Source organism: Montipora capricornis, chromosome 3 (assembly GCF_036669925.1).
Source record: "Montipora capricornis isolate CH-2021 chromosome 3, ASM3666992v2, whole genome shotgun sequence".
Taxonomy (NCBI): domain Eukaryota; kingdom Metazoa; phylum Cnidaria; class Anthozoa; order Scleractinia; family Acroporidae; genus Montipora; species Montipora capricornis.
In genome coordinates, this window is record NC_090885.1 from 5,143,379 (window position 1) to 5,153,007 (window position 9,629).

The 9,629-nt window shown below is 39.1% G+C and overlaps 1 pseudogene; it reads left to right on the forward strand.

Moving 5' to 3' along the window:
- Positions 1 to 359: 359 nt before the first annotated feature.
- Positions 360 to 9,629, forward strand: part of LOC138041073 (uncharacterized) — an 18,724-nt pseudogene continuing 9,454 nt past the window's right edge.

Consider the following 9,629-nt stretch of genomic DNA (forward strand, 5'->3'; position numbering starts at 1 on the left):
CCATGGACTGCCTTACGGAACGGTCCACGGACTGTCTCTACGGACCCCCTCTACGGACCACCCCCAAAAAACACAGAATTAAAAATAAATAACAACTGAAAATTTGTTTATACCGGTTGTATGGATAGACCACTCTTGCCGGTGAAATCTCAGCCGTTACGCTCCGCAAATCAGATTAAGGCTCAGGTGTTGCCTTTTCCTTCGCTGTTGACCGGAGTGCTTCGAAACTAAGTTCTTCCGCCATTTGTTTGTTTTGTGTGTATGTGGAATAAAAAAAATAAAAAAAAACGTTCTCCCGCCATTTTGTTCAGGACAGAGAGATCGTGAAGCCTGGGGCGAGTTCACAAACCCGCGGGAGAATGATCCGAACAAAATGGCGGAGGGAAAGAAAAAAAATGCAAATAGAACTTACTTATTATCAATCTTTTTCGAAGGATTCCGGTCCACAGCGAAGGAAGGGGCGATATGTGATTAATAGACTTTGTACCCGAGCCTGAGCCTTAGTCTGTTAATTTGCGGAGCGTTACGGTTGAGATTTCGCCGACACGAGTGACACGAGTGGTCTATCCAGACAACTGGTAAGTTTTATTTATTTTCATTTCTATGTTGTTTTAGGGTGGTCCGTATAGGGGGTCCGTAAGGGTAGTCCGTGGACCGGTCCGTGAGGGAGTCCGTGGACCCAGTCCGTAGAGGGGTCCATGGACCGAGGGTCAGTGTTTTCGGGACACCCCGTGTGGCAATGCCTCTGTGGGCACTCGTTTAAAATTTCAGGAATCCAATAACCTCTTCAGCTGACTTGGTTCAAATTATAAACATTGGGAATAATTTGTATTCAGTTTTGTCACAATCATGCAAACAAGGACTCCTATTTTTGACAGATTAGCCTGTTATGGTTATACAGTGATAGTTATAGTGGTTTGCTAAATAGTGCACATCCTATAATTTCAGACTTTCTTTATGTTATATCAATGTTAGCTGCCTTTGATTCTTTGCTCATGGATAATTATCATGCATATATTTTAACACTTGAACTGTACACAGTAGCAATATACTGTCTGCCTAATGGGAGGTATAAATTTACTCTCATGGCAGAGATTTATTAGGTATGGGACCCATTTGCAACATGTACTTGAATTGAAATAGATTCATTAATGAATTTGGTACAACATTTTCAGAATATATGTGCACAAACATCTGTTACTTATGAGATTAAAATGTGTTAACATTATTAAAATGTAAAGCAACAGTGGAAGCATTGTTCTTTCATTATATGTTCGAAACCAAAATTTTAGACCCTAGGAGCACTTAAATGATGTTCATCTTTGTTCTTGCAAAGAATGTTCTGCAGTGTCATTTTATTCTATTTGTTTTTCCACCTCAAAAGTATTGTAACTATTGCACCTCTCAAAAAAAGTTGATAGTATCATTGAGAATGGGAGAGCAATTTATCAGAAATGTTACTCCAGTAAAATTTGTTTTTATTTCTGATTTTCTAAAGAAATTAGACGTAGGCCACTGGCCATGTAAAAGTTATTCATAGAGCAAGATGTCAGGGAAAGTTATCTTGTAATGTGGTTCCCAGTAAACAACAGCTTAAAACTGCCATTTTGGATAATAAGGAAAGCAGCACAGGCTTTTTGATGTGAATTTCTAGCTACTGAGTTAGTTTTGTTTTCCAGTGTTATGCAAAGCAAAAGATGAGTTACCACGTTTTTGTATACAATGGTTCTGAATCAAAAAATGTAACAAAAGTATTTTCAAAATGTAGATTCTGTTATTGATCTCTTTTGTTCTATTATTCAAAGTAAATTTAATTGTTTTGAAACAAACGATGAGGTTGCATTTCTTAGATGTTTATGTGAATTATCAAATATAGAAAGAAAACATAATAAGAAAGCATAAATCTACTTCAGAAATTGCAGCAAACTGAAAGAAAGAGGAGAGAAATTTACAGCCCAATGGACCCAGAGGAAAAATAAGAACTTCCTTAACATTGTTTTGAAAAGTAACTTCTCTCAAATAGATTCTTGTAACACCTATATACCTTTTTTTGTGGTGTACAATAAAGTTATTATTATTATTATTATTATTATTATTATTATTATTATTATTATTATTATTATTATTATTATTATTATTATTTAAACTATCAACAAAAGTACAAATAACCTGGCAGCGCATGAGTATAGGCTACTTAGAGCCTCTTGTTAAACTAAAATCTCAAAAGGATTGATAATTCCTTATTTTTAAATTTTGATGACATCACGTGAAAACCAAGAATACTGTATTATTCAAGAAATGGTCATTTTTATAACTGACTTTTAAGTTCTACAAGTACCTGTAATAGGTAGGTCTAGAGGATGGTCAAGCCTTGTGTTAGACCTTACTTTTTTTTTTTAATTCCATAGTAAACGTTAAGCCAAGTAAGCTTATTTGCAGAGAATTTGCATAACAAAATCAACAACTGAAGTTAGAGATACAGAATTTCCATTTTTTGTAAGTACCTAAAGTGTAAGACAAATTCCATTGGATGTGAGTTATACATCTCATTTCAATGATTTGATTCTCTATATCTGATTTGGCCTCTTCCTCCAATGGAGGTTGAGAACAGTACAGTGCAATTTTCAACCAAACGAAAGAAAGGATTGCATGCCAGGGGGAGCCGGGAATTCCACGATATTTTCAAATTGTTCAACAGTACTGTCACAAGCCAAACGAGTTTTCTTTGCTTCAGTACGTTAGTCTTTCTCTACCTGAAGATTACTTGCTAAAGGTACTCGCGCCTTTTCCAGGACACTGAGATGAACTTACATAACTACGAGAGGTTCATCTGATGGATTCATTTAATAATAAATAGCAACTTAAAGACTTGGTATGACTACATTTTAAGACATAATTACTCAGTGAAAGATGATTCCATTCGATTAGATTTAATAGGCTCTCACTCTTTGCTATGGCCCCAAACAAATCAATCGAATGGTTTGCGAAGCCAGCCAAACAAACATACGGTGCTCTGTAAGTTGCCTCGGGGCCGAAATCGATTGCTCATCAGAGCATGAGTCATGCTCAGACTTTCACCAATGAAAAAGTTTATCCAAACGGATTATCCCAGAGTTGCTCGTTTCCCGACCCGCTGGTCAAGGGGAACGAGGACTCTGGGAACGAGATAAACAGTTTTTAAAACTCAAAGCACTATGATATAAACTCTTGTTCTTACATCAAAGCACATTGTCATGCCTCAGCAGAACCTCGTTTGCGAGCTGAGTGCGAGTAGAGGTCTGGGGGAGAAATTAAACGAACACGAAAGATCACCGATCGAGAAAACAAACACACAAGTCAACATATCATGTTTTTATTTGTTGTAACATAAAATGAGATCCAGTCTACTCAGGGAACAGCACCACAGGAAAAAAAGGCATTGTGCATGCACATGGGAATTATTTACCACGATGATGAGATAGACCTAAGGAGCCCTTGCTAGTTCCAATCCAATTCATTCATGGGCTGGCTCACAGTAACCTTTGATTTATTTTAGATACCACAGCGATAGAGAAAAACCTAATTTGCTTTTACGTCAAACTCACATGAATATGCTACTGCAAAACTAGTTTCGTCTACAGACCTTGTCAGTTGCCATATTGTTCTTAGTTTAAATTCAAGACCACTCCGTGTAGTATTGCACAAAAAATAACCACAGTATCTAACCAACAAAACAATGACAAGGTTTATGAAAATAAAACAAAAAAAAACAAGACCCAACGACATTAAAATAGAATAAAACAAAAGAAATGAATAAATAAGCAATAATCTGTCTGTAATGTGCAACAACCATATGCAGTAAAGTTTGTAGCTTCATTTTATGTTACAATAGTGATCAGGTGTCCACCTTTTAGATATTTAGTTTTGATTTGCATGCCCCTATAAGCTGCAGAGCTTTAATTTTTATTGTGCTAAAATACCGCGCACCGGTGGCTCAGTTGGTTGATTGTCGGGCTGTCATGCGGGAGGTTGTGAGTTCAACTCCGGCCGGACCAACACTCAGGATCTTAAAATAACTGAGGAGAATGTGCTGCCTTTGTAATTACATCTGCAAATGGTTAGACTTTCAAGTCTTCTCTGATAAGGGGCCCGTTTCTCAAAAGTCCCGAAACTTTACGGGCCGTTTTCGGGTGTCACAATTCCTTTTGTATCTCAAGAACGGAGAGAATTTAATACCTCAAACTTCACAGTTATTTTTCTTTTTGTTGCCTTGAAAACATGTTAAAAGATCGGCTTTCCAAAACAAGGGGTTGGCAAGTTCACAAATGGCTTTTGGGGACAGAAAAGTTTTCGGGACGTTAGAGAAACGGGCCCAAGGACTGTAAACCGGAGGTCCCGTCTCATAACCCTTGTTGGAAATTAAATAGTATGGGACCCACTCACTGTTCGATAAGAGTAGGGGACGTAGTCCCCGGTGTTGTGGTCTAACCTAAGCTGGACGGGGGCATCTTTCACTTCCATAAAAATTAATTGTAAACTGCGTAACAAGCAGTCTGGCTAAAGTCCCCCACAAAAGTATTGTAAAATTAGTCCTGAAAAGCCCCGTGGGGGAGAGGCTAATAGCAAATCATTGTATCATTGTATCATTGTACCAATGAGAGACCAAAATCTGTCTGTCTGTCTGTCTGCCCAATTGATACATAAACTAAAATGCTGTAGGTCAAGCCTAGCGCTCGATATTGCACACTACAGATTTTACAATTAAGGACGGTGCCTACTAATTAAAGATATTTTTGCCCCAGTTTATGATTGTGCAGGAACTGTAGATCTTAACAAGTGTTATTGAAATCCAAAAAGAAACTTGGGGGTAACCACGCATTTTTAAAAGATAATTCATGAATAATATTGGTAAATAGCTTTAAAATACAAAGCAATGTATGGCGTTCTTTCTCAAATTGAGGCTTAATTATCTCTCAAAAATGCTTGGTTACCGTCAATTTTCTTTTTGGATACCAAGAGTACTTACAAAGATCTACTTTCTCCGGATAGTTTTAAACCGCGCAAAAATATCCCTGCATTAGTAAGCATCACCGATAGGAAATCCGAGTATCTGGAGATGCGCAGAATGTATGCGCAATAACAATAGTAGGCACCGTCCTTAAGACGGCTCCTTTGGAAGCCACCGCATCAAATAAAAGCCATGACCAGTAATAACACCAGATATACTCATTTCTTCCAATTGTAAACAATTGCTGAACAATTCACATTGGTTGTGACTAGAATGGGTACTCCAAAATAATGTGAAACACTTAGTTTCAGAAACGTAAGTGTTAATCGATCGTGGAGCAAACTCGATCCACTTTGAAGGCTACCATTGACCTTAGATATCTACAGTCTTTTTATAAACTAAAAGGTTAATCGATCGTGGGGCAAAGTCGATCCACTTTGGAGGCGAACTTGGTTAACTACGGGGCGAACTCAGCTATATGTGGGGCTAACTTCAAGGGGGCTAACTTGCTTCGGTGCGAAGGCACCGTAATTTTTGTCACTTGGCTCCATGGTCATTTGGTTCCAAAAAAGTCAGATCGTTCAATAACATAGTCGATTTGCACCCTCAATCATTAACAGCAACCTGTCCATTATTTTTGGGAGATGTAAAGAACGAGAATGCAGTCTGGGGGATTAGTCATGCCCAGTTATTCTCAGTGAGGCAAGTTGTCCATATACAGTGGAACCTCGATTTAACGAAGCTCTATATAACGAAGTCATCGGTATATTATCGAATGATGTTCTTCAGCCCGGGCAAAGTATCAGTAAAATGTATGAAACAGAACCTCGATATAACGAAATCCTCGTTATGACGAACGCAATCCAGAAGCCCAAGCGTAAAATATACCCAGATATAACGAAGAAATGTCAACACGTGACAAAAGACAATGAAAAGGCGAATGCGAAACAGACCAACAAGGATGAAAATCCTTTAATCAGCTTTTAACCCTGTAACTATAGAACAACTCCACAGTTACAGTAAGAGTTCATTATAAATGCAAACACTGACATAGTCACTGTCGACATATCTACAGATCCCGTTTATCCTCTTTGTCTCTTATTAGTTCTATTTAATTTTTATTTTTGAAGGCTTCTTGTGGTAAAAGGTATAAGTAGCCGGAATTTCCAGTCCAATGCTCTTGTTTTTCCGTTTTCGAGCCACTTCCACTGAAATTTGTCTTTCGTGTTTTAAAAACAAATGAAACACTAGGAAGAAGTTATCGTTCAGATGCAGAAATGCTGGCTAGCACCATTGAGAAAACAAGAATTAATTATACCTCGATATAACGAACATTTTGATTGTTTTCCCGCAAATTCGCTATACCGAAGTTTTTGATATAACCACAGTTAATAGATAGATTAATTATGATATAAGGAAGCAATTTCCCCAGTCCCTTGGCACTTCAAATCTGAGTTTGAAGCCTTAATTTCAAAAAGACACTTGTGATTTTTAACTGGAATTTTCCTATTTAAACATGAATACGCACTATAAAAGGCGTTGCTTCACGCACTGCTTTTATTCCACGGGAGGGCTTTAGCAGGCGCCTGTATCGGAGGCGCGCAGCAGGGACAAATTGCACACATACATTCGCAACTGCAGCCTTTACATGTCTCGGGGACATGCGGTCGCAGTCAAATCCTGTATCACACATACGCGCGGAAAGGTAGCTGGCACTGTTATAAGGAGCTCACAGCAGGGACAAAACTTATTTACGCACACACGGACACGCAGCCGCAAGGTGTCGCATTGTCTGAGTTCTTCGTGCTACACGATTTCACACCGATGTTTTGTCCCGCCAAAGTTCGTTTGGTCGAACTTCATGCGGTGTGTTGCAGCAACGAATGTTGCAAAAAGGACGTTTTTCAACGTGTGTACAGCTCAGGAGCGTGCTCCCGCAGCTTACTGAGAGATTTAACTAATCACAGGCAGCAAAAAAACGACAATACAATGCTTTCATGCTTACGTACTTGCGATAAACACACAATTGGAAAGTTGTTTTTTTTTTTTTTGCTGCCTGTGATTGGTTAAATCTCTCAGTAACCTGCGGGCGCACGCTCCCGAACTGTTCGCATGATAAAAGACGTCTTTTTTTCAACATTCGCTGCTGCAACATGCCGCATGAAGTTCGACCAAATGAACTTTGGCGGGACATGTTGCAGTGACAAAACATATGTGTGAAATCGTTTGGCACGAAGAACTCAGACAATTCAACACCTTGCGGCTGCATGTCCCTTGGACACGTAGTAACTGCAGTGGCGAATGTGTGCGTAAATAAGTTTTGATCCTGCTGTGAGCTCCTTATAATAGTGGCTGCTACATTTCCGCTCGTATGTATGAAACAGGATTTGACTGCGGCTTCATGTAATGGCTGCAGTTTGCGAATATATGTGTGCAATTTGGTCAACATTCATTGCCATACCGCAAACTGACATTTGCCTTTTTGTTGAACTTACACGACGTACAATCTACTTCAGACTTCAAATCTACTTCAAAGAAACAAACATTTGCCAAAGCCAAAGAGTTGAACCCGGATCAATGGGTTCTTGCATATTCCAATATCCACTAGACTAACGAGACAAGCGCCTGGAAATTCGAATTTTTTAGAGTATTGACATAGTATACATAGTACCCAGCAAAACAAGTAAAAGCTAACCGTCGTCAAAGTGGTTTTTAGACCTAAATACTGTAGATCTGCGCGGCTTTGCTTAGAAAAGCTATTTCATGTTGAACTAAAGCTCTAATTCTGCCTGTTTTCATTCTTTTTACAGCGAAAAGCTTGTCATATTAAGATGAGATATTGCGTCGTGTAATTGTAAGGAAATGTCCAATGTCAGTTTGGCGGATGGCCATAAGTGTCGACAGTGCAATTTCACGTTGTCCCTGCTGCGCGCCTTTGATACAGGCATCCGCTACAGCCCCCCTAATGTGAACGAAACACGAATTGACCGCCGCTACCCCTCTCTGAAAAGTGTTCCCGCTGCTGTGCTTAATTGTATGTGTTAGTTGCTGTACGCGCTGCATGTCCCCGCTAAACATGTCTGTTAAATGCTCCGTGGTGTGTGAGTAAAATGGATAGATGTCCCAGGGACATGCTTATGGCGCAGTTTGTTCTGTTTGTTCATGTTGTGATTTGGTCAGTGCTTCATGTCCCCGCGATAGGTTCCCGCTCTATGCCTCGTTATATGTATGGAATATGATTTCAGATCTGCTACATGTTCTGGGGTTATGTTGCTGCAAAATGACGGCTAGTGTGCGAGCACCTTTACTGTTTGTTGATCACCATCTTGGATAATCAATCAGGTGCGCTTGAATGAATTCGAATAAAAGCATTGCGTGAAGCAACGCCTTTTATAGTGCGCACCTTAACACAGAGACGAAAGCCTTAAAAGATATTTCCAGCGTGAGAAGAAGGGACTGGGATTTAAAAAAAGAACGACAGATAACATTTTATGACATATTACGGACACGTTGCTGTAAGGGACTTTTTTATTGCAGAAATTATCACGGAGCTCGATTGCGTCCACGGTTGATTGATAAATCATTTGCATGTGCCTTAGGCACCACGCCTCTTATAGTGCGTCTTCGTCTTTAATGGTCCGCCATTACCAACTTTAAAACATTGAGAGAGCTGGATCGAGGAAAAAATGACGTCAAGACTCACTAGTTTAAGACTGCAATGCGTTTGAGCGCGACTGAATTAATATGCAGCACAGGAATTTCGGGCTTTCAGATTTTGAAACTCGTGTTTTGCATATATTATAAACTGCGTTTACAAGCTAAAATTTTAAGCCATTGAGTAAATGACGTCGCTTTTCCCTAGGTTCGGCCCTCTGAGGTCCAGTCGGTCAGTTTTGAACGCAAGTAATGTCGAACTGTGAAATCCAAAACTTACACTCAAAGTAAACAGCCTTTGGATAAAAATCAAAGCTCGAAATTTTGCCAGGCAGGTGTTAAGCAAACACACTTTCACAGTCTCAAGAAAAAAAGGAAGTGATTTTTTTATTATAAAATCACTTTCAATTCAAGTTCCACTGCACCCATTTAATGCGTTATTGGATGTCAGTCAACTCTTGCCAGCAGTCAATTCGCCACAAAGCTATTCTTCATTCTTTTGGCATGGCCATCATCAAAGCTTGATAATATTCTGGTAGCAAGTTGGTTGGTGACAATAAATTTTTCCAATGGTGAGATGGGTTCGGTGTGATGACTGAGCTCCATTAAATTACCTCAGCAAACATACAGAATAACTGTTATTCATAAAGTGTATGTCAAAAATATATTAGATAATTTGTACCCAAATTGCCCTTGAAACCCAAATGATGCAAAATTTGATCATATTCATGTCTCACAATCACGTTTAACAACCACATTTACTTTCAACGTCAAGGTTTCACCTTCCAAATTCCCATTAAACATATGTAATGATTGTCAGCAGACATTTCATTATTCACGGATACAAAGCTATCATGTTCAAGAAACACGCACACAATCAATGCACGCAAATCACAGATCACATTTAACAGACTGCTCGATCGCATTCAAGGCAAATATTCTGTCAACTGATAAAGCATGGTAAAACAAATTCCAAACACCCATTGCA